The following is a 26,230-nucleotide window of genomic DNA, read 5'->3' as shown; positions in this document are numbered from 1 at the left end:
TGACATGGAAGTGAGTGTGAAGCAAAGGTTTGAATTCCTCTATGCAGAAACATTGGCACCCACTGTCGTCCATTGATGTTTGCTGAAGGTTTCTGGAGATCAAAGGGAGTCTGTGAGCACTGTGAGGTGGTGAGTGGTGCATTTCAGCAGTGGTGACAGCGACCATGGGTCACTTCTGGTGCGGATTTTTACAAGCACCGTATGCAGGCACAGCGGCATGTTCATTGCTAGCAAAAGTGGACAATTAATGGTAGCAACTGTGTTGCACAATAACATTCTGTAGCTGAGAATTTGCTCTATCAAATAGAGTTATTGTTCTCTTTGTATCTGTTGTAGTTTCCATGGAAGTAAATAGAAGGCATTACTTTTGGAGAGACCCATGTACAAAACTGCTGCTTATCTTGTTCCCAGAGGACTATGACAATGTATATGCAAATATTTAGTAAGATACGAAAGGATCACTTTGGATTACAGAAGTGCCATGACAACTGAAAACTTTGGTCTGCTGAGCCCAACTGATTTTTTCTTGACTGTGTGTTTTTCATTTGAATTCACCTGCTCCGTCTCAGTGTTAAGTAATGGAACTGCTGCAATCACTGTAATTCCCAGAAACGAACTGAAACAAATCATACTGTACAGTCAAAATGACTGAAGACAGCTCCTCCCCGGTGGAATTCATCAGCAGTTTTGCCACAGTCCACAGAGGAACTTTTGTTTTGTTTGAAGCCTTTTGCTTTGTTTGCTGTATGACCATCCTCAGAACACTGCAAAACATACTTTGGAGTTGAGAAGTGCTGTTTCCAACTCGTGCCACTGAGGAGTAAATGGTCCAAATTGCATCAATAGTTAAGAATTACATCCTGTTGTGCCCTGCTGTCAGATTACTCTGAGACTCGCTTTGAGGGCTGAAAGCTGTGTAGCTGATCACAGCAAGTCTTGACAAGCTGACAAGGTAGAAGCTGGCCCTGAAGCTTTGTCCTCTGCATTTCAAGGCCTCCCCCACACATTCCACGTGTGCTGGAGTTCTGCTACTCGATCTTTGCTGTTTTAAGCGTACTTCAGCTGCAATCAGGCTCTGACTTCTGGTTTTGAGTCCTTACTGATTATATTCTTGAGATCTGCTTTCTGTCCCATGTTCTTTCTCTTCCCACTCCAAGACCACCACTTGCTTTTGACCATATAATTCCTTCTCCCTGCAGGCACCGCAGCTTTCTTTGCTTCTTTTTGTCTTTGTCAGTGGACATACTCATAACTGACTCCTTAGTTTGGCAAATCCCTTGACAGTTCTGGCTTCCTGAGTTCAGCATCTGCTTCTTCATTTGCAATGAAACCCTGTGGTTTTTGCTGCGGTCTACTTTACATGGTCTATTGCTTGTTGAGAAATAATATGCACAGTTATTAACATATATATGGTTTTAATTTCAAACTGCTAGTTTTATCCACTTGAGCTAGACCGAACATAGAATAACGCTTGTCAACAGCTAGTAAGTCAAATTTATGCAGCATTTTGGGCAAAGAGGGTTGATCTCAAAACAGTATTAGTTAACCTTGGATATAAATCAAGAACGCTGCAAGAGATCAAATTTTATGTCTCTCTCTCTACAACACAAGATGTACTGCTTTAGCTTTACTCCATATTCAAGCAGTATTGCATTCCTGTGTTTAAAAATCCTGCGCCACGCAGAAGAAAATCACAGTGATCTTTTCCAAAAGGTTAACTACTTCTGTACTGCTCTGGAGCCTTTTATTCTTTTATGGCTCCGGAGTGTGTTCAGAACACTTCCCTATGAGGACAGGCTGAGAAGAGAAAGCTCCAGGGAGACCCAAGAGCAGCTTTTCAGTACCTAACGGGGAGCTGTACAAAAGAAGGGGACAGACAAGAGTCTGAACAGAGCCTGAAAGTCTGAAATTCCCCAAACCCATCTTTCCTTCATTTCATTATGAAGGAGCTGGGAATGTTCAGCCTGGAGAAGAGGAGGCTCAGGGGTGACCTTATTGCTCTCTATAACTTCCTGAAGGGAGGTTGTAGGGAGCTGGAGGTCGGCCTCTTCTCTTGTGTCATTAGTGATAGGACCAGAAGGAATGGTTTCAAGCTATGGCAGGGGAGATTCAGGCTGGACATTAGGAAGTATTACTTCTCAGAAAGGGTGGTCAGGCACTGGAATGGACAGCCCAGGAAGGTGGTGGAGTCACCGACCACGGGGGTTATCAAGGAACGACTAGATGTTGTGTTGAAGGACAAGGTTTAGTGGGAGCAATTAGTAATAGGTGAACGGTTGGACTGGATGATCTTTTAGGTCTTTTCCAACCTTGGTGATTCTATGATTCTATTATTAGTGGGTAATCTTGTCATAAAAGGATATTAAGTTAGCAAGGCATGACTTTCCCTTCATGAACCCACACTGACTTCGACCAATGACTGCATTGTCTTTGAAGTGTTTTTAAATAACTTCCAAAATAATCTTCTGATAAACAAAACAAACCTTGACAATTATTACAAACCATTCTTTATAAATGTGCTAATTTAGGAATTTAATCACCCTTGAAGAAAGATCTGCCACCAAAATGAGTAATTCGTAGAAACTGGTCAGCAAAAACCAATTGAGTGGAAAACAGAACATCATTATTAAGTTTCAGCAGTTAACCCAAGTTTGGGTCTTGATTTGTTTCCTGCAGAAGAAAAACTGATAACAGAGTCAATTACTTCTTGATGTAATCCCATGCACTTCCAAAGAAATACAAAAATGTATATTCTGATTAACATAACAACCATTCTATCTTCCACTGGAGAAGAAAAAGAAAATGATGGTAATCCTTTTCTAGTAGTTTCTACATTCTAAATTCTTTGATCTGCATTTCTTTGGTGTGACATCTACATATGTATAATCACATCTAAATGAGCAGTAATAAGAAACTCATCAGTCTTCCTTTGACAAACTGATCAGACCACACGTGGCTTAGGTGTCACAGGACGTTTTGTCACAGGATGTTTTTTCTACTTTTCTTCCTAACTGTTGATTCTAGTTAAACTACCCGTGCCCAGTGCTAATGAGAAAAAGATAATTATTGAAGTCTTCCTTGACCAGAAAGCCAGAACGAACTGCTGCATCCCTTCTCCCAGTTGATTCCAGAATAGACACTTGGCTGCCTAATTAACTTGGCTGCCAAAAGACTTCCTCAGAATTAACTCCTGTATGAGCTATGTTAGAATATTTAGAGGATAAAAAGAAAATTGTGATTAAAACACAGATTTGTAGTGATGAAGAATACATAATAAACATTGATAAGTACTTCCAGGGCAACATATACCTTGTTTTGCTCTAATAAGTCTTACTTCAATGTCAAAGCAGTAAACAAGGAGCTCTGGTACTACCAAGTATAAGTTTTCCATGGGAAAAATCTCAAAGTTAGGATCTGTATGAAGCAAGAGCCAGCTGAGCTTCCCAGTACAACGTTTCCCATGACAGATCAGTTTTGCTACTTCAGATGTTTAAAAGTTTGGCATTTAGAATAAGTGTCACGACTACTTCTAGAGTCAGTGGTGAGAGAAAAGTAGATGATGAAATACTGTGCTGTCTACAGGACAGTGCAGTTTAGAGGGATGAAAACCAAATTGTAAGGACAGTTCTCCACTCTTTTATTTGTTCTCTGCAATTTTCTCACTAATTTCCTCTAATTTTTCCTTATGTTTTGGACTACATACTACAGTACAAACAGTACTTTGCACAGCACAGTTGTGATATAACTACACCACAACCTGTTAGCATTATTGTATTCATGTTTAAGGGTTATAGTGGTCCTCTTGCTTACAAAAGCGTGCTGAAGGATCACATTTCCCTGTGACCCAGTTAGCACTGGCCAGCACAGAGCCACCTGTCCAAATTTGCCACCAGACTGATAAGCCTGCAAGTAGAAGTACTATAAAGCGTATTTCTTTCTTGTACCCCCTTACCAAGTGATTGTAGCTTTCTGTATGTGACACGTCCTTACAGATTAACTATATTAATCAACTAGCTTATGGTCAGAAAACAAAGAGGACTCCCCATTACGTTTTATAAAAAGAGTAGTTCAGCTGGAATAGGCCTACAAAGATACATTACTGATAGAAAGTGTGTTATTGGATCACATTGTGCTACAGTTCTCTAACTTGTGCCATCAGTGTGAGTTGTGCTATTGCCAGTCACCTAATAGGCATAGAGTATGAAAATTCTTTGAGGCTCATTCCTTTCCCATTCACAGATTCCTTACACAATTTTGCCCACTGCTGCCCTAGTCATATGCTTAATGGACATTATCCTCTATCTCTAGACTTCTCAAATTTTCTTTGTTGAAAACTTACTTTGTAGAGCAAAATTTCAATCCCATGATTTTTCCTCACAGATTTCATCATAATTTTACCCCTCTTCCATACTTCTGTTTTACCAACATAACTAGAGTCAAATACTCTAATTCCTCAAACTGCAAAGTATTGCTGTTTATACTTCCCCATTAAATTAAAGGTCTATAAAGTACAAAAAGTTAGAATGTATGGCCTTCAGCTGTGCTGTAAAAGGATTTATAAGAAAGTATATCTTATATTCAGATTAAACATTCTCCTGTTGATTACCTTGTAAGCTTCTTCTCTCAGGTGTCCCTCACAACGTATGGTCCTTTTGAATGCAGATTAGGATCCAGTATTCATGAGTTACCTGGCAAAGAGACAACATAAAATGTTAGTTTATCTGTCCCTAATGATTGGGTTCCACGGAACTCACGGATGATAGCTTTCTACTGCCTTCATTTGCTATTAGCTCATGTCACCAGAATTTGTTCTGTGAACTCCTGAGATTTGAACTTTTTGGATGAACCCCAAAGATGACAGTTTGCTTCTACAAAACAGAAATTCTGTTGGCAGTTTTCTGGAGTGCCTTTTAGGATACTACCTCTGAAAGTAATTCGGAGAATATCAAGATTACAAGAAACCAGAACACTCAAAAAGTAGAGAGCACTAGAGCTCAAGCTGCTCACAAAAACTCAATTCAAACTCCTGGAATACATGTACCATACTACAGTCTTTCAATTGTGAGATCACATACTATTTTTACCACAGGGCATTCCTTCCTTCGGTACAGAGGGTACCTAGTGTACAAAGTATGAAGTCATGAAGTAGCCTGGTGTTTGTATGATCCTGAGCTTCTCTGGTACAAAAACTACAGAAACCAGAAAACGTTGGGCTTTTGCTTTTGCTTTGGACAGTAGAGTGAACACCTCCTGAGTAGCATGAATCAATGTCATTCACTTTATGTACTGAATGAGGCAGGGTATTGAGTTAGGGTGAATTACAGATTAATGCCCTTTAACATTTTGTGTTATTCTCACGTTAGGGTATGCAGTTCAACTGTCCACCTACCACCAATGTAACCCTCTAAACCACCTTCCTTAGTACCACATCTACCCATTTATTGAACACCTCCAGGGATGGTGACTCCACCACCTCACTGGGCAGCCTGTTCCAATTTCTCACTGGTCCTTCTGAGGAGAAATTTTTCATAATATTCAATCTGAACCTGCCTTGGTGCAATGTGAGGCCATTCCTTCTTGTTCTACTTCTGTTACCTGGGAGAAGAGGCTGACCCCCACCTTGCCATAACCTCCTTTCATGTAGCTCTGAACCTGTAAGCATTTAACTTTGCAAACTTACTATTCCTTTACTTCCTTTTTCAGGTATAATAAATATTTATTTATTATAAAAAGCACAATAATAGTTTAGAGTTGAATATGATCAAAAGGTTTATGAAAGATGAATAGAGTAAGAGCAAGGCATTGAAAGGAAGATACCCTAAGAGATACTAGAAAATTGAAAGGGAATGATGAAACATTGGAGGACCTCAAAAGTGAGGAGAAGACTCAACAGATTCAGAATTTGGGACAGATAATGAGGGAAATATCACCAGTGATGGGACTAAGCATGAGAAATGAACATCAGTTAATGGAAAAAAGAAAGGAAAAAAACTCTCGTGTGTGGAAAAAGAGGGTTTGATGACAGATGTTTAAAGATGAATAATTTTCTGGACAAAAGTAAAAGTCTCATTTTATAGTTATTCTACAGCAACAAATGGCATGGTCAGTAAGCAGTCTGTGTACAAAGGCGTACAAAAAATAATGAATTTTCCAGTCTTTTTCTACAAAATATATGTTCAAATATTGTCAAAACCACCATCACAGTGATTTGTACCAGGAGATTTTTAATGATTTTTAATTTTACATTAGATTTCCTACAGTAAAATTCAAAATATTTTAATTGCCTACAAATTTTAAGCCTCATGAAGTATAATTAGCATCATGATTCTGTATTTTACATTTTTCCCCACAGCTAGCTCTAAACAATATTAATAACTAATTTAAACCTAACTGCTGGTCCTGCTGAGATAAAATAGAAGCCAGATCACTAGTCAAAGACTACTGATTCATTTTCATATATGTAGCATCTCTTCGATTTGCACAGGCTAGCTGTGCAGCAGTCTCATGGATAGGACAGGCATTCTCTTACCTGGCAGTATCACTTGCCTGGTTGCACATTAAACGAGATCCCACTGAAAACTAGACAATTTTTAGCCATGTGAATATTTGTGTCTGCATAGAAAGGTAACAAAAATGTATCGCCAACCACAGAGGGCAGAACAAGACCGCTACTTCTGGCAACAGCTTTATCATGCAGCAAATTGCCTGGTAAAGCTGCGGGTTAAGCCTCATGAAGCCTGATCTCACTCAAGATCCTTAGTTTTACAAATGACAGGAAAATAAAGGAAAAGTATATGCTAGATCTAATGAGAAGAAAGAGAGTTGAATGTTCCTATGTACTGACACCTCCTCTTTCAACGCTGCTCTTACAGGTAACACAGGAGACCTTCATCCTGCTTGTAGAAAGCTCTTGTTTAGGAGGAGACCTTTATTTAAAAGTTTGATTTACCAAATCCAGAATTTGACTTACAATAGTCATCAAACAATATTTGAGCTTCATTAATGGAAACCTAGAAAGATATTGAATTTAGAATGAGAAGATAATTTTCTTTGTAGATACCCACACATACATAGATGACACTCCTAAGTTAGGTTGCGGTAAGATGAGAGGCTGGGGTCATGTAACAATTCCTCTTGCTGAAATGGAGTTGCCCCACCTTCAAGCTGCACTGCCTTCTCTGATGCCTCTCTTGATGCTTTGGCACCTACCTGACATTTCAGCTTCCTAAGGTGGCAAAAAGCTATTCACATTGTTTTGTCCCTGACTGGTTTAGTAGGTTGGAGAATAAATGTTACTCATCACGATAGCAGGACCCCAAATTCAGCTGAATGTCAGACCGGCAGCTTTTCTCAGCAAAATGTCATTAAACCAACATAGAATGGTGCTATTTTAGAGTTGGACAGGCTTCTAGTTTGAGGACAGTATAAAAAAGCAAGTTGTAGATTATCCTGAAATTGATATAGTGTACAGTTAACAGAAAGTAATCAAATGTAAGTCTGTATGGAAGCCTCTCAGTTTCATAAGGTGAATTTTGGTAAACCAAGGGACCTAGATAATCAAGTCAGCTGGGCTGAGGAGGTTTGAAACTGAAAAGGCTGCTGTTACTTTAAGGGCATAGTTGAGACTAAATAGATTTCAACGGAATTTAAAAAAAAAGATAAAAAAACAGGACTGCTTTGCTTTTCTGCACATCCAGAAGCACAAAGGTGGGACAGCATTTGTCAGAGTAGAATGAAGGAAATGGCAGCAGGTAGCACTGAACAGCAGCGTCAGACTAGAAGAGTGTCTGCTGGCATATTTATTCTTGGGATTGATCCTACTGTTTGGTTAAGGAAAACAAGCTCATTGCATTGACTGGTTTCACAGAGTTAGGCAATCATGGAGCTGCAGAGGGATGACATGGAAAAACAATGAAAGACCTTGATGACTGAGCAAAAGGAAACAAGAACTACCACAACACAAACCGCAAGGTCACACACCTGGAGAATAACAACAACATTGATGTTAACTGAGCACTTTCCCAGTAAATGAGCAGGGTAGAAAAAAATAATAGGTGTTACTATACTAGATGGTGGTTACTTAATGTAGTTGTGCAAAAAAGGCAAGCACACATGGAACACTGAGATATTTTCTGGAGATCTGAAAATATTACTGTTTTGTACAATGTACTACTTCAATTTAAATGCAACTTTATGGACATTTAAACCCGTGTTTAAGGCAGATGAGTTTTGGTTAGGAGAGGGGCAAAGACTAGTGGGGGAATGAAGATCTGTTGAGCAAGAAGAGACTAAAAGATTTTTGTTTGGACTAGCAAAAGGAAGGCTGAGAGGGGATATGATTGCTGTCTATAAATACATCAGGGGGTAAACACTGGGGAGGGAGAAGAGCTATTTAAACCAGAGGACAAATACTGGCACCAAAACAAATGGATTGTTGAACAAATTTAGCTGAGAAATTAGGAGAAGGTTTTCTAACCACCAGAACAATGAAGTTCTGGAACAGATTTGCAACAGGAGTAGGGGGTAAACATATCAAACTACCATTAAGATGGAGCTTGAACAGTTTCTGGAAGGGATTATATGACACAGTTTCCTGTAATAGCAAAGAACTGGACTCACTGACTTATGATGTCTCTTCCAGTCTTAAGGCCCTGTATTCTGCTCTACAAACAGTGTCATTTCTTAGCGATAAAGACAATATATTTATCCAACTAAAATCCTCATTTGCTTAGAAGTGAGTAAAAATAATTTGCAAATAAAAATAATGTCCATTAGTGCAAAACTTACTGAAAGTGATAGCATAAGTTGAAGAAAAGGATAAACAGCACCTTATTAGGTACTACATGCTTAGTCTTTACTGTACTGGTATGAACTCTGTGACGAGGTTGCCCGGTTGTTCTTTAGTTTCCAAAACTGATCTGTGGGATGTGGCATCAGGGACATTTCAAGACATAATATATCATGCAAGGAATTATAATCTTATAGGATATCATATACCGTCTCACCATTTGACTTTTGAAAGATCACTTTTGGATACGTTGCAAATTAAGCAGCTGATTGCAACTTATTTACACAGACATATATTTATAAATATTATGAACAGTGTACGTAGCTAAAAAAAAAACAGAATGAAAACCACAGGTAATGTTTTGTAGAAAATAATGATTCTTTTCACTTTCTTTTTAATAGTATGAGGTCTGCTACGTACCGTATGAACATATACGTGGTGCTCAGGTATATGATTTAGCAGAGGGTTGTTAGATTTAGGGTACTGGTTAGGCTGCGGTTGGACTTCATGATCTTCAAGGTTTTTTCCAACCTGGGTAATTCTATGATTCTATATGTACAGTCTTTACCTTAAGAGCTTAGTCTATTAAGAATAGCTGAAATTCCAAATGAATGTCAAAAACAGTAATACAGGAAATATTATAGAAAAAAAAAACAAAACAGAAAGATGAAGATGCTACTGATGACAGGTATTTTAAAAGAATTTGTTTGTCTGTTCTTGTTTTGTTGGTTTTTTTTTTTCTCCATCTTTTTCCTTCTGCTGCTATTTCTTGAAGTTGCGTTGGTGAATCAACTAGGAGACCAGAACTCCTATGCCATGAACATGCAAACATGACATGTTCCACCACGAACTACAGATTTTCCTCATCTTTCTTTCTGATGGTCAAAGAAAATGCCAACAGGACTGAGGCTACAGAGAGGCAAAGAAGTGAGATGAGGGACATAAACAAAAAGAAAGTAAATACCATCAGAAATGGCAGAGGGAGAAAGTAGAGAAAACCATGAGATAGTAGATAAGTAAAACTGTTTAAGAAAGAAAGAAGAACGTTTGTGGGACAGACAGTATAGAAGAAAACAATGACATAGAAGAAATACTTGGGTCACACATTTTACAAAGGATTAGACTTCGCTTTCCCCTCCATGTGTGCCGGAAATGCACATTTTTATAAACCTACATTTTATTTACCTTCAAAACACAAGTTTTTTTCCAATCCAATCTTCAAATCAGCTGTATCTGTCTGTGTTTTGAAGAGTTCCAGGAACTACTACCGTTGGAATGTTACATGCATGGATCAGTGAAAGATGTCTTGTTCAAGTATTTTCAGTCCTCAGAACTCCATTCAAGACACTGAGACAATTATATTGATGCAAACCAGAGCAGCACTCAGGCTGAACAAGTCCTTTAGGAAATAAAATACGTTTACTCCTACTTCTGGTGTAAAACCCACAATTTTAAATCATAAATAAACATTGCTGATGGCAGGACGTAGCCTTATGTGCATTCTGATCCTATTTACTATGCATCACTTGGAAGTTGGCTTGGTAGCCTTCCTAAGATTCCTGCTCAAACACCAACACTTTAAAATACCATCATAGAATCATACAGAATGTCGAAGGTTGGAAGGGACCTTAAAGACCAGTTCAAATACAGTTGTCTGCTTTCTGAGACAGTTTTACCTTGTGTCAGATAGAAGGATGTCATTCCTCTCATAAGTCATAGAGCATTCTGTTAGTTCAGCCTTGTTGAATTTATCTACTGCCAGTCAATATGTAAGATGTTTTTAGTGAGGTTGCTGACATTAGGCCTTTTCATGGAGACAGTGGTGTGGAGCCTATAAATACATCTATTTTGGATCTGTAGCATTCATGAAGAGATTTTATTGCTTAGTATTTGAACTAATGTTAGCTTTCAAAACATGAAATAGAATGACTTGATCTGGTTTGCTCTTCAAAATAACCGTGGTTTTACAGAGGAGGGAGAACTTTCTACGTGTCTGGACATTTTTCTCCTTCCTCCTAATGTCATTTGAAAAATTAATTGAAAAAATATATGCTGCATTTCACTATTTGTGTCTACTTTTGAACACATAAAGTCAAAAATAGGGTTATATGTCTATAGGGGGACTAGGGTTCTCTAAAGTTATAGACATTTATATAGAAATATATTTCAGTACAGTTCCAAAATTGCAAGCAAACCATTAAAAATTCTGTTCAAATGGCATAATACAAAACATCAATGCAAAGGGTCTGCATCGCTATAGAAGTCTTTGATAACTTTCTTAAGTAATGCTTATTGCAAGGGCAGCAGTTAAAGGAAGGTGCTCTTCAGTTACTCTTTTTGAGTAACACAGAATGACAGGTAACACTTAATGAGTTCTGAATGAGAAAAGCACTAATATTTTGCCACATATGGATGCTCTCAAGAACTGGCACTTAGGTCTTCTTGAATTTCTGAACTTCAGCACAACATTTACATAGAGGCATTATCATAGAACAAAGATGTCTACTAGCTACATGCAACTGGAAAGGCAGGAAAATATGTCATGTGAAAGATGACCAAACACAGCCTTGACATTACAGCCTACAAGGTGTTGAAGGCTAACGAAGGAGACGTGGTCAGGAACCACTGACTTGGCAGAACATACAAGATTTTGTGTTGAAATTTCAACAGTTAAATGACTATCACGATTATTTGGACAGTGCTATAACATGGAACAAAGCTTATGAGTTATTCAAAGACAGCTTCAACATAGGTAGCAACACTTCTCCTTGGCATTTTTTTCTCCTCAGTAGAAGCTTTGTTAGATTGTTTTCTCCCAGCAGCTCCCACGTTTCAGGAACGAGCACCTGATGTAACCCCAACTCAAGCAGCTCTCAGAATCCCATCAGAGAGGTTGAGTGGTGTGAAAAAGGCATTCATTTAACTCAACAGCCAGGAGTAGTGTTGGGCGTTTGGCTTCAGCCATTGACTTCCGTTGTGTCCCCGGGCTGTGTTGTTGTGACAATAGACGGTAGAATTATTCTGGTCTCTCCCACACAAGAACATTGTTAGTCAAGCACCATGAGCGGTGGTGAACCCCAGCCCTTCCGTAACGTGGGAGCGCTCCCTCCTCTCTGAGGCCGTGCGAGAGGCCCCGCACGGCAGGGGCAGCCCGGACCGCTCCCTGGACACGCCAGAGGCTCCATCCAGGGGACACCGCGCCGCGTGGTTGACGAGAACCGATAGCGGCTGGGAAGGACGGGGTGGGGGTTCGCTCTCTCTTTGTCCTTCCACGGGGCAGAATGGGATGAAGGAATGGGGCGGAGAGTGGCCGGAGCGCCGCGCTACAACCCGCGCTGCTCGGGTCCTCGACGAAACAGGCGTGGGTGCCATGGCCATAGAGCGGCAGGGCGGCGCGCACAGGCACTGCGCAGCCTCCATTTTGGCACAGGGCGGGCGACGCGTTGGCTCCCGGCGCTGGGCTCCCGTGGCCGCCCGCTGCGCTGCTCCCGCCCCGCGGCGCTGCCGGGGGCTCCCGGCTCCTCTTCCCGCCGGGGTCCGTTGCGGGGCGCCTCGCATGGCCGACACACGTTGAGTCGCGTTGGCCCCAAGCTCCCCGCGGCGGCTCCCGACAAAATGGAGGACACCACCACCACTACCACACCACCACCATCACCACCACTCCTCCAGGAGCCATGGCGGCCGACATGGCGCCCTCCTCCTCAATGGGTGGGGGCGGGAGGGCGCCCACAACGGGGAGGCGCTGCCGGCGGGGCAGACGTGGAGCCCAGAGGAGGCTCTCAATGGGCACCGTCCCCGCTGGGAGCGCTGCCATGATGCACGCGCCGTCCCTCCTCAAGGTGGCCCCAAGTTCCTCGCGGCTCGGGGGGAAGGTGGCGAGGCGGGACCGGCGGGGGGCGCCATAAGAGCCGGCAGCCCCACGTCGGGGCGCGGAGGGGAAGGGCGCCTCGGGCTGTGAGCTGTGCTGTGCGCGGTGCTGCCCGCAGGGAGCGGGACTGACTGCCGGGCTGAGCTGGGCGCGCTGCTCCCTCCCGGCGGCGTTTGGCCGGAGGAGCGCGGTGCGCCCGACCTGTGCAGTAAGTCAGGCGGCCGGGACCGTGTGATGCCGAGAGCGGACACGGCACCGCTGGGCTACGGCTGGGGCTGCTCCGACCCGAGGGCTCGAGGTGGGAAGCGCTCGGGGCACGGCCGGCAGGAGATTGGCAGTTCATAGGGTCAACCGGCTGCGGGCGGCGCTGACGGGCGGGCGGAGCGCCCAATCAGCTGCCCCGGCGCGAGAGCCCGTCCCCGGGGACGGCCAATGGCGGGGCGGGGGCGGGCCCTCCTCGGCTCGGTCGGCCCGGTTCCTCCTCCCCTTCGTTAGCAGCTGCGCCGAGCCCGGGACCGGACCGAGTTAGAGTTGGGCTGCCGGAGCAGTGAGGCGGAGCGTGTGCGGCCCCTTGGGGTTCGGTGCCTGCGGGGAGCCCTCGGGTGAGGCGGGGGCCGGGGCCGGGCACGCGGGCGGCGGTGCGGAGCTGTCCCCGGGGCGGGGATGGAGGAACCTCGCGGCGCCCCGCCGGGCCGGGCGGCCTCTGGCGGCGGAGCGGAGCCGGGGGCAGCTCCGCTGATGGGCGCCCGGAGGTGGGCGGCAGGAGGCGGCCCGGGGGCAGCGTCTGGAGGGGACCGGGGCGTCTGGGGAAAGGCCGGCGTCGGCGTATAGCACCTCTGAGCGAACTCCCCCCGCTTTCCCCGCCGGGCCTGCGGCCGTTGTTCTGCCCTCCCCCTCCGACCCCAGCCCCCCTCCCCTCCCGCCGGGTGTCTCCCTCCCTCCCGCCTCCCCCGCTGCCCGGCGCTGCGCCGCGCGCTCCCCCCCGTATTGTTCGACCGGGGCTCGCTAATGGCGGCCGGGAGGCGGCAGTGCCGCGGGCCGACTGCAGGGGGGCAAACCCGAGGCCGGGGGCAGATCGGCGGCGCCGTGCGGGGGGCGGTCGGGAGGGGGCTGCGCGGCCGCCGCTCCGCGCTGCCGGTTCGGGGCCCGCCGAGGCGAGTTAGTGCGGAACGTGCCCTCCCCGCCCCGGTGCCTCGGCCCCTCGGGGGCGGCGTGGCCGCGCTGCGGCCCCGGGGGCAACGCCGTCGGTTTATTTATTTCCCCCGGGGGCCCGCGTTGATCGGTCGGGGGGCGGCGGGCGGTGCCGACCGGGAGGAAGGGCGAGGGAAAGCCGTGCCCGGGGCGCTGCCCGGTGCCCCGCGATAACCCCGTGTCTTTCCCTCAGGCTCCGGCTCGGTTTGGTGCAGCCTTGGCAGAGAGCGGCAAGGAGAGGGAGCTCCATTGTGAGTGCTATTTCTGTACCTATTTCTGCCCCCGTCAGACCTGCTCGTTGTTCTCCAGGGGTAGGGGTAAAAGGAGGGGCCTCGGGCCGGGGTGGGGACATTCCTGGGCCCGGCAGCTGCTGCCCCGGGGTGGCCGTGGGGCGGCCCCTCCTCGCGGTGGGCGCTGCTGCAGACGGGGCCGCTCCGGAGGCAGACGGGCTGATCCGCCCGGCTCGGCGGGAGGGGGGGGGCACCTCGCGGGTGCCCTCTGGAGGCGTGAAGCGGGCATCGAACTTCACGGCCAGGCACCTTCTGCCATCTTTGTTTGTTTTTTGTGGGTTTTTTTCCCCCTTCCTTTTTCCTCAGTCCTGTATCCTTCGTGCCTTGAGGCCGGGGGGCGGTAGAGCGACTTGCTTCTTCCTGCCAGCGGCTGTTGTGTCGTACTCCCCAAGCACTGCTCTGTTGGGTGTTAGGCCAAGGGAAGGCTGATTATAGATCCCTGGGGGACCGGGCTGTGGGTTAACCCTAGTCCAGCTCCGTTTCATAACCTTCCTTTGCTGCATGCTGTGCAAAAGGGAGCTTCTGAAATTACGAAGTAGTGCAGTGGAGGAGAAAGTAGCAGTGTGTGTGTGTGTGTGTGGATGGAGGCGGTGGGAGCTGTTGGGATGCGGCTGCTGCTGTGCCGAGAACAAAACAAACAGCGCCGCGCTGCGCTCGGGGCCGTGTGCGGGAGGAGCGTGGGGTACGGCCCTACACACTGCTGTGTCTCGGCAGCTTTTTGTCCCCTTATCGTTGTACTTGGATTTCTCAGGTCTGCCTAGGCTGCTGCTTGGTCACTTTTTGGTATCTTACATCTACAAAGCATGGGTATTTCACCACGGAAACACTGCTGCTTAGGAGAAAGGCATCAGATCTGAATTAATTCTAAATGTCTGAAATGATCAACCTTGTGAAAGACACAGAGTTTGTATGGCTTGTTATCAGCAGTAGGAGTGTTATTCTTTTTCTTATTGTTACCATGCCTTGGATGCAAGGCTGCCAAGTTTTCAGATTCATTTTACCTTCCAGTCCAACAGTTGTTCAGCTCTTGCTGGTGTTTCATGTTAAAGAAGTAGCTTCTGACGTGGGTCAGGACAAGTAGCACTTTGGGCAGAGGGAGTCTGTTGTGTTGAAAGAGAGCAGAAAAGTGCTGAAGGCTGGAGCTAACTTGAAAAATACCCTGCAGCTTTGTGTGGCTGCCTGTGAGAAGGTGAGACTGCTGCCATGAGCAGCCGTAGGGCAGAGATTCAGCAAACCGCTGTGTAATTGCCAGCTGGTCTGCGAGTTACACCTTGTATTGCACAAGGGCATCCTACTGGATGGCACGTGGTCCTCCGCCAACTGTGGTCATGGTGGTGTGGTCTTTTCTCAAGCATGTGGCTGGAGGAAAGACTATATCCTGTAGCCATGCTGTCATGTGTGACAGGCGAATATTCTGTGCACACTACTGCATGGGCACTCCAAGCTCCTCAGCTGTAATTTGTGAAATGAAGATGGTGATGAGCCATTATGATGTAGTTAGACCAAATCACTTTTTAAATGTAAGATTGGTTTAATTTGAATATCTATAAACTTGCTGTGTGTTACTGCTGCTGATCCTCTTCGACCCTAAATATGATTGCATTCTACTGTTGCTTCTCTGTTATAATGTGCTAAGAAGGATTTGCATCAGCAAGGGTACACGAGTGCCAGTGAATAAATGAAAACAAGTTTCTTTGTCTTCTGCAGGGCTTGTCCAATTTTGCAGAGGGGTGTGGGACCAAAACTGATAGAAACTCTTGGAGTCTTCTGCTGACTTTCTTTAAGTTTTTGTCCAGCAGCTTCACAAACAGTCTTACGCTGTTACAGGAGTTCTTAGTTTGGTTTCAAGGGATAAATAGAGAATTTCTGAAGTTTTCTCTATTTCTGCTGGAATTCACAACCAATCAATATATTCAGCAACAAAAGCAGAACGACGAGTTCTGTGAAGAATTTATATAAAGTGTCGCTACTGATGGAAAAATCCGCTGTTTGTGGAGAACTGCTGCTTTCATTCATGAACATCCCAAAGAATAATGACATTTGCCTGCCTATAGGAAGGGACTGGGATATGAAGTTCAGGAGCCTGACAAGATGAGTTAGACGTCTCTTCTGAGATGTTTGAGGTAATATTTGTCTTATGAGGCTGCTACAGCCTTGTATGCTGTAGAAATTCTGTTGTCTACAGAAGTTGGTGGATTTTTCAACAGACAGGAGCTTTAATTTATTTATTTTGCAACTGCTTTTAACTTTAAATCACTTTAATTATGTTTAATCTTGTTCGGTGGCTGTTCCAGAAAAATACCTGGATTTCTGCGAGATTAGAGTTCAGAGGAAGCTGGTAGGTCATGGAATGGTTTGAGTTGGAAGGGTCCCACCCTAATAGTCCAGCATTCCTTATGTCTAACCTCTCTTTTAGGTTGTCTATGCAGGCCGTGGTAAAATGATCTGCTCCATTTAGTTGCTGGTATTAAAATTCTTCGTTTTGGAGCGACATGAGTGAACTTGCCAGTGTTTTGTAAGAGAAACTTTGGATAGAAGGGAGCTGTGTGAGAAATCTGAAATGCAGTTGCATTGTATGTCTTCTTCAGTTGACACTTTGACTGTGTTGACTTCAACTCTGCTTATTTGTATTCCTGTTGTTTTGGCAGTTTCAGACTTATCTTTCCTGAGCTTCTGGAAATCACCAACGTTAAGACAAAGACATCATTATTCTAATTCTGATCCATAAGAATTCCATGGAATTAATGCAGAAATTGATGATGAATCTACATGGATGAGACCATCAATAGTTACATAGGAATCCACATCTGTCCTTCATTAGATGGATTAGATAGTAACTTTGTATTAAGGAATGCTCTCATCTTCACCTGAAGCATTTCATTTATTGGATGTGGCAGCGGTTAAAGTTGTTTTCTGACCGTTGTCTGTGATGAGAGCAAGTTTACTGCAGTCAGTGCTTATAGGACAGACAATGAATGCAGATTTTTAGTCAGACATAAACACAATGATCAGAAATTATTCAATTTTGTGTTCAAATGGGAGTCGCAAGAGATATGGCTGCCACCACTGCATGCTTGAAATTTCTCTGCTTGAAGGGTATTAATGCTTTGTGAGTTTGTCCTAATGCTTCAGCTCCTTGTCTGTTCACTTCCCAAGTGTTCTGGAGTTAATTTCGCTGTAACTTCTGTGTTGCTTCTACTATTGGCCACTGGAGAATAACCTGCAGGGCAGTGGCAGGTGCAGTGCTAAGTCAGGGGCACGGGAGCGAGTGTTCAGCTCTTGGAACAGGATGGCTACAGTAGTGTCTTGAAATGGACGTGGACGTGACTGGTGCGCTCCTCAACCATATCAAGTATCAGTAACACAAGAAGATTATGGGTTTAGATGTTCTGTGATGTAATTACTTTATATGCGTTGCTGTTGTGAAGAAAGGATAGCTTTGGATCTTGGGAATACTTAGCACTTCAAATGTTACCACTTCACCTAAAATAGATTAATTAGGTATTCTGTAGCAAACTGTATGTCAAAATCCATAAACTCTTTAGCTCTTACAGAAGTTATCAGAGTCCTTCAGTTTTTGTTAGCCTGGCTTCCAAATGCCTGAATTCGTGTATTATGCCGTACGTAAGTACCAAGGCATAGTGCATTCTCTCATAGAATGGTTAGGGTTGGAAGGGATCTTTAATAATCTGGTTCCAACCCCACTGGTATAGGCAGGGACACCTCCATCTGGACCATGTTGCTCAAAGTCCCATCCAGCCTGACCTTGAGTGCTTCCAGTGAGGGGGAATTCACAACTGCACTGGGCAACTTGTTAATGTCTTGGCACCCTCACAGTTCCTGCTTGTAAGTTTTATTTCTTACTGACAAATGCTAAGCAGGAAATCATTTTAATTCCATCTTTTCCCCTGTTTAATATACTGTGTTAAAAGGCTGCTAAGATGATCAGAGGGCTGGAGCACCTCTCCTATGAAGAAAGGTTGAGGGAACTGGGCTTGTTTAGCTTGGAGAAGAGAAAGCTCTGGGGAGACCTCATTGTGGCCTTCCAGTTCTTGAAGGGAGCATATAAACAGGAGGGGGAACAGCTGTTTACATGGGTGAATAGTGATAGAACAAGGGGGAATGATTTTAAACTGAGACGGGGAGGTTTAGGTTAGATATTAAGAGGAAGTTTTTCACCTAGAGTGTGATAACACACTGGAACAGGTTGCCCAGTGAGACTGTGGATGCCCCATCCCTGGAGGTATTTAAGGTAAGGTTTTGGGCTGCCTGGTTTAATGGTTGGTGACCATGTATGTAGTTAGCGGTGAGGGGGTTGAAACTAGATGATCTTTGAGGTCCTTTTCAACCCAGTCCATTCTTTGATAGGATTCTGTGATATACACTTGGGTATGTTGAAAAGTCATCAGCTATGTAGATATTGGCATTATTAGCTGATGAGGTAGTTCACCAATCTGACTCTTATAGTGATGGCAATAAAGGAAGTGTTTGTTACCCACTCAGGCAACTGTGGTGCCATGGAATTGCTCATGAGGGCTTCTACATGGTGTCCTTAGTTTTTTAGTTGGGAAAATATGGGCAAATACAACATAACTGGTAGAAGAGCAATATACACAGGATTTTTTGATTTAGCCTAATTGTGGCTCAGTCATTCTGGGAAGCGTGGACCTGTTTTTCTGCACAACAGACTTTTCAGTGAGCATATTGCCATCTTGTTCTTCAGGCTTTTTTTGTGAGATATATGTAGGCCACCCTAAAAGTAACGCCTCATCTTTATTTCATTGAATACTACAACAGATACAGGGAGCACAACAACACTAGTAGAGCAAATTCTCAGCTACGTTGATAAATAGTGTTTCCGTCAGCACCGTTAGCTATGTGTTATTGCCCATGATGAACAAGAGCCTGCATGCTGACCTTGTAGAAGTCTGACATGGCCATCCAAAAGGCACCATCCACTGTCTTTCACGTTGCTGTTGCTGCTGCTGAAATGTACCACCCACCACCTTGCAGTGCTTACATCTGCCATTTGGTCTCCACAAGCATCAAGGAATGTCTGTGGGTGTCATTTTTTTGAGTGGGTGTCATTTTTTTGTGTGGAGAAATTCCTACCTTTGCTTCATGTTTGCTTCCATGTCAGATGCCATTTTGTCCCTCAGCGGTCAACTTTATATGGATGATTTTCAAGTCTTTCTTCCAGACTTGCTCTCTCTACCAACTGTATCTCACTGTGTGCTTCTGCCATGTTTTTTATGGGTACCTGACCTTCAGTTCAGGCTGCTTTCCCAAAGGCAAACCTTTCTTCCCAGGAGGGAAGTTTTCCATGCTGTCTATTGCTTGTAGATGGTGTTGTCTTCAGGCATTTAGTTTAAGCCTGCAATTTAGTTATTGTCTTAGGCACACAGCTCTCTATTCTTCTGACAGGCAGTAAGCTATATCTTAATTGCTAACAAACAATTAAATATTTATTATTTAGCTATTTAAATGGATCATGTAACTACATCTCATACCTTGTCTTTGTTCTCTGTATCTTGTAGTAATGCTTATTCTGTCTTGGCTGCCTGGTCTTTATGTTATATTTTATGGATGTTAAAATGAATGGGTTTTGATTTAAACTTGGGGCTTAGCTGTGGATTGTGTTACGGTCTTATTTTGTTGTTAATGAGGTTTTAAGTGCTCTTTGGAAAGCGACATTATGGGCAGTGCAACCCCTCTGTCCCTTCTCCTGTGATGATCCTCATGTTTGGGGGGGCTTCCATATGTGTGCCTTGTAAAGACCTTCTTCTTAATGCAGAGGAAGCAAAATTCAGGAACAAAGCCAACCAACAGCTAAATGAATACCTTGTTACTCTTGAGAACTCAGCATACCATCCTTGGAACAAGAATTCTAACCATTGTTGATGGCAGTGCTTTTTCCATGTATTCTCTTTTTTGTCTCGCTCCATCTGTTGTCCCTTATGTTTAGGTTGTTTGCTCTTTGAACAGACATTCATATTCTGTTTTGGTACAGTGGCTAACATAATGTGGTCTGTAACTTCAGCTCCTAGCGGCATACGATGAGTTGCAATATATGGATGGGTGTGGTATCAGTGTTTTTATTTTTATTATTATTATTTTTCAGATTGGAAAGAAGACTTGTGCTAATAAATCAACTTGTCTATGACTAGAAACTGCTGCTAAGCCAAACAGATTTACCAGGCATCTTTTGAATTATTGATCAGTGTATCTGTGTTTGTGATGTTTATTTTAATGTTCATTCATAAGATAAAGGTTTTTTTCTGCTAGGTGGTTCCTCATTAAAGAAACCAAATATTACTTAGAAAGGACAAAGGAAGTTGTAATACATATACACATAGATGCATGAAAAAGGTTATTTGGAAATGACAGGAAATGAAGAATGCAATGAAGGACTTGGTGGTGGTGGGTTGTTGTCACTGTTTTAATTTATTGGATATATTATGGAGTTGTTAAAATTTTCACTGTGTTTGGTCATCATTGTGTGCTTATGTCCAAAGAGTTAACAGTTAGAAACACTGAGTTGATCTATGTGATATGGTGTGTAGGACAGCAGTTATGGTCTGAATGAAGTTCGGCATTTTTCAATAGAAAAGAACTGGAGAGTTTAGAGAAGACCTGCAAGAATGACTTACAGAGGAGTGGAAAAGATTGACAGATCTTAGAAACATGGTCATCTTCAGGTAGTTACCTTTACTTTTTGAAGTTAGTTGGGTTGTTCTATTCAATAAACAGGAGTTTTGATTGCGTAATGTAACTCAAAGCCAGTCAAGGAGTGCAGCTGAGGAAACCAGTTGCAATGCTGATTGTATCCGTTCTTGCCTTGGATCTCATGTCCTGTCCATCTTACCTTATTGTAGACTTAAACTGTGTTAAGATTTTGTTTCCTTTGTTGGTGACTGTTTGGCTGTAGTCTGCGCGAATTTCTTTACTGAATCTAGCACATACATGTACTCTCAAATCCAGTTTTTCCTCTTTTTGGATTAATAGATGGATTGAAGGCTGATTGCTGAAGGTAAATTGTGTTCAAGAAGCTTGTCCATACTCGATCAAAAACAGCAAGTTGTGAGCTGAACTTGGGTGTTCCTCAGATGGAAAAGAAGTCTGGCTAAGACTGCTGGTTGATGTTGGTTATTGTTACAGACAAGAGGAAAATGAACTATCTACAAACTTCTTGTTCACTTACGTGTGTCAGGGAATGATACTTTTTGCCTCTAAGCACATACAAAAATCAGAAGAAGAACAAAATTTAACTTTAAAAGCATCGTTGAAAAGGGTTTATGATTTCAGTGTCTGATAAACCTGGCAAGGTAGCAGGAATGATGTCTACCAGTTGCCCATGCTGATTTATTTGTATCATGGGCAGTATGTACTGAAGTGTATATGACATGTTGGATTAAAGTAATAAAGAGTGAAAAAGCAAAGGGAAGTGCCAGTCAGGGATAGTATTAAAAATCCTTTTTGGCATCTAATAACATTATCTTCTGTAAATTGTATGGGAATAGCACTGGCTGGGCAGTAATAGGATGAACAGCAGCTTTGCAGGAAAGGTCTTGGGAGTTCTGTGGGTCACTACCTTGAATGTGAGCATTGCCTTCTTGTAAGGGTGAAGACTTGTTCACTGCTGGCTTCAGACTTGAATTAAGCAAGTCTGAAGCCAGCAGTTTGGGGGAAGCGTGATTGTTACACAGATAGCTGAGTCCCCATCTAGAGGGGTCAGTCTATTTTTGAGTCAGCCCCGTATAATGAAGATACTGACATACTGGAAGAAGTCCATTCTGGTGTCCTTTCATTGCTTAGAGAGTTGGAGTGTGTAACAAACAGGCTGAGAGGGATGGGCATATTCAGCTTTGAGAAGGCTAGAGGGTAACGTTGTCTTCAGCTGTTTAATGGGAAGGCATAGGGAAGGTAAAGGCAGGCTCTTCTTACAGGTACACTTTGATAGGATGGTGGGTAAGAGGTTGCGACAAGGAGAATTCCTAATAGCAAAGATAACTGACACTGGAAGAGGGTATCCTAGAGAGGTTGGAAAATCTGTATCCTTTTAGATACTCAAAACTGTTGGATGTAAGCTGAAAAACCCAGCTTCTGCCATTGGTCTTGTTTCTGATTTGACATTCCTCTGAGCTGGCCTGGATTTACCAAGATGAGGCATCCTGAAGTCACTTTCAAAACAAGCTATTCTATTAAATTGGCAGCATTTTAAGCTAAGTCTGATATCATTTATTGACCAAGAAGATGCTCTCTATTGATAAGCAGCACTTTATTGTCATATTGGACATTCACTTTGCTTGTAGCACAAAAATAAAGCATGCCGTTTAGATAAAATCTGTAATTAACAAAATGTAGGTGTATAATGTGGCTTAAACACCCTAGAATTGCATTGCACATTCTGAATTAGCCTTCCCAATGAAATACTTTCTCTTTTTTAAAAATCCTTTCAGAGTTAACACTGTTCTTGCTAGTAAACTGATCTGGTTTTGACTATGTAGTCCTGCAGGATACAGTAGATCTAGTAGATCTCATCCTTTCTCACTAAAGATTTCTTTTACGTTTTCTGTCCCTGCTTGGTTTTCTAGATTTGAGTGGTTTAGACGTGATTGGATGTGCCAGTTTTATCAGTAACGTTACAAACTTGCTCATCTTTTGTGATTTTTGTTAATGGTCTGGGTGCGGGACTGAAATACATACCAAGTACAATTGCAGATTGTACGAAATTACAAAGAGCTGTTGGCTCCCTTGAGTGTAGAGAAGTCTTGCAGAGAGATCTTGACTAATCAAAGGCCTGTGCAATCATCAGGCAGATGAGATTAAGATGAGCAAGTGCCAGATTCTGCATTTGGGGTGGTGTAGTTGTGGCTATGTGTGCAGCCTTGGGGATGAGATGCTAGAGAATGGCCCCTTAAAAAGGGATCTGGTGGTTTTACAGCAAGTTGAATGTGAGTCGGCAGTGTGTTCTGGGGTGCCCCAGGCTCAGCGCTGCCACTGGGTGAGAGGAGAGGTTGTCCTCTCTGTTCTGTACTGTGCAGCTTCACCTCCTGTGCTGGGGGTGGGCTAGGGCCTGCAGTATAAGAAGGGCCTAAAGCTCTTAGGGTGTCTGAAGGAGGGCTACAAAGATGGTAAAGGATCTGGAGGGCAAAGTGTGTGAGGAGTAGCTGTGGGCCTCGTGTGCTCAGCCCAGAGCAGGGCAGGCTGAGGAGAGGCCTCATGGCAGCTGCATACCGGGAGCAGAGGGGCAGTGCAGAGCTCTGCTCTTTGTGACAGCGATAGGGCCCACGGTAAGGGCATGGAGCTGAGGGAAAGGCTCTGCACCAGAGGGTGGTGAGAATGGAACAGCCTGAACATGGCAGTGGGCACAGCCCTGACTGCTGGAGCTCAGGGAGTATTTGGACAGAGTTCTCAGACGCTGGGATTGGATGTTGGGTGTTCCTGTATGGAACCAAGAGATGGACTTGGTTTTATCCCCGTGGGTCCCTTCCTACTTGGGATATTCTGTGATACCACTGAAGAAAGCATGCTGTATGTATTTAGTATGTAATTGCAGATCAGTATAGTGACTATGATTATAGTACAGTTGTATCAAAAGTATAGCCAAATCAATTCGAACTCTTATGAAAGGTACAGAAATAGCTTATTTGATTAGTTAGAGCATTCTGACTAATTGTTCTAGTCTTTTTTCATTACTATCTGTACCATATGTAAATTTGTGTCTATGCCCTGAGTGCTTCCAACTTGGCGCTTCCTCAAACCTGTAATAACTAAATGACATATTGAAGGGATTATACACTTTGTCTATTATCATCTTGGTTTATTTTCTTGAATACTGGAAAGAATTAGGGACTTCAGAGATTTGAATTCTGAATTTATAATCTTTATTGATCCTTGTGGAACAAGTGTAAGGAGTATTACTGAAATGTGTTCTGTGACCCACAGACCCTTTGTTATCAGTGGCCTGTGTTCCTTTTCCTAGTCCAGATATCTAAATAATTTGACTATTCTCTAGACTGTTCATAATCTATCGAGTGTACATATATATATATATATATTTCCCATATACACAGTGCATATTTCTTAATTGGTTTATGTTGGTTGACACTTTAGTCTTTTTGTGTTTTATTAAGGCTACTTGTTTTCAGTTTTTCTCCCTGTTTTCTCCTTGCCCACTTGTCCTTTTCCTATTTTATATCTTTAGCAGAGTGTATTTCTTCTGTTACTGTAATGCTCCCTTTTGACTAAGGTCATGTTTCAAGTCTCTTGCTCTGGTTTAGTGTTACCTGCTTTCCTGGAAATAGGTATGTATTTGAACATGAGTAATAGATGAACAGATACAACTTCATGGATTATTTGTCTGTCTTTCTATTCCTTTTGTAATAGCATGTATCCTGAAGTAGCACCGTGCTGCTTGAATAGTAGAGAGAAATAAATGTCTATCATGTTTTACATAATGGCTTTAAAGTCTAGAAGTAGTGCTGGGTTCTTGTTAATCTGCACATTTTCATGATTGAGAAGCCATGAAATGTATTGAAAGCGCATATTTAAGATGGGGGGAAAGTACATGTCCATATGACTGTCTTGAAATTTCATAGTTTAACATAACTTCATAGTTAAGTGATAGTCAGCATTATGATTTTGATGTGCCATGGTTACACCAAGTGCTACTTATCCATTTGTGAGTAATCTTGAAAATACATGGTGTTTTGGGCGCTCCTGAATTCATAACTGACCCTGAGCAGAATCAAGTTTGAGATTGACCCTGAATTTTCATTCTGTTTACACATACAAGGGAGTAATTCTCAGCACAGGTTGATTAGGGAGACCAAAGGAGGAGACTGTGTTAAAGAAAGATATTCAGATATTCTTGGAAGTGTCAGTTGGAAACCAGACGTCAGCACATCATGGATGGCTGCGGTACCGTTGGTGTACTCAGGAGACAAGTTAAGTTTGCATTTCCCTACCTCTCAGTTTTCATTCAGTCTTAGTTTGTGTCTAAATAATTTATCTTCTGAATGAAAAACAACTTGCTGATTCAAATGCTTCAAAATGGCTCTTTCACTGTGTAGCTTTTGCTTTCTTGCTCTCTTTAGCTGTGTTACTGGTATGCAGGTCTTTCTGTGCATATGCTTTTTCTTGAAGTCTGTGACAGGCACATTTAGGGTGCTATAATAAATATTAGTAAGATGTTTTCTTCATACAGATCTGAAATTGTGGGGAAATAACAAATTTTGAAACAGATCCAAACCTACTGGAAGATAAAGTCTTCTGGAATAGATCTTTGGGCTGAAGTAATAAGATCTTAGGCTCTTCATAATGGTGATATTGGACAGTAGGTTCATAAGTCTCATCTATGAACAGATATCCTGTTCCCAAAATTCTTACTGGTGATAAGAGGGCTACTCCAAAAGTCAACCCTCCTGTTTAAATATGTTGGCCCACAACATCAGAGGCAGATGTTGGTGGGATGGCAATAGAGGCTGAGCCTTCCCACCAATGTTCCATTGCATTTTGTTGCTGCGTGACAGATGGCAGCAGAGGAGCTGTCTGACACAGTGGTGTCTGACATGGAAGTGAGCATGAAGCAAAGGTTTGAATTCATCTGTGCACAAACACTGGCGCCCGCTGATGTTCATCAGCACTTACTGGACATTTATGGAGACCAGATAGTGGCTGTGAGCACAGTGAGGTGGTGGGTAGTGTGCTTCAGCAGTGTGATAGTGACAGTGGGCAGTTGAGTTTAGCTCAAATTATGTGAGTACTTACATTGAACTCAGAAGCCCAATCTGTGTGTTAAGCTGGTTAGCTGATAAAATAGTTGTCATTGCAGCCTCAATATAGTATGTGAGGTTTGCTTAAAGTCTTACAAATTTGTGATATATCCGCTGATCACAATCAGGTAGGTGTGTATTTTAATAATCACTTTGTTGCTGTTTGCTTAATTGTCAGCTGTCATGTGCATTTTTGAGCAAGAGTGTTTTATGCAGTAAGTGGTGTGTGTTTGCTGTCACTCATGCAGGTCATTCTGTGGATAATCACAGAATCACAGAATTATCAAGGTTGGAAAAGACGTAGAAGATCATCCAG

General features: G+C 43.3%; 1 protein-coding gene across 10 annotated transcripts in view; it reads left to right on the top strand.

The window, feature by feature from the left end:
* Positions 1-12,930: 12,930 nt before the first annotated feature.
* The window catches only part of ZMYM2 (zinc finger MYM-type containing 2), an 88,072-nt gene continuing 74,772 nt past the window's right edge, over positions 12,931-26,230 (top strand). For 4 of the 10 annotated variants that reach the window (XR_004305974.1, XM_015852181.2, XM_015852180.2 and 1 more), the window contains exons 1-2: positions 13,115-13,258; positions 14,041-14,098. The gene's annotated coding sequence lies outside the window, so the exon portion shown is untranslated. Of the gene's footprint in view, positions 12,955-13,114; positions 13,259-14,040; positions 14,099-16,241; positions 16,261-26,230 lie in introns of those variants that run through there. The other 6 variants (XM_015852184.2, XM_015852182.2, XM_015852185.2 and 3 more) reach the window with 3 other exon arrangements.

This window comes from Coturnix japonica, chromosome 1 (assembly GCF_001577835.2).
Source record: "Coturnix japonica isolate 7356 chromosome 1, Coturnix japonica 2.1, whole genome shotgun sequence".
Lineage (NCBI taxonomy): Eukaryota > Metazoa > Chordata > Aves > Galliformes > Phasianidae > Coturnix > Coturnix japonica.
The sequence above is the reverse complement of the archived record's forward strand: the minus strand, read 5'-3'. Positions and strand labels throughout refer to the sequence as shown.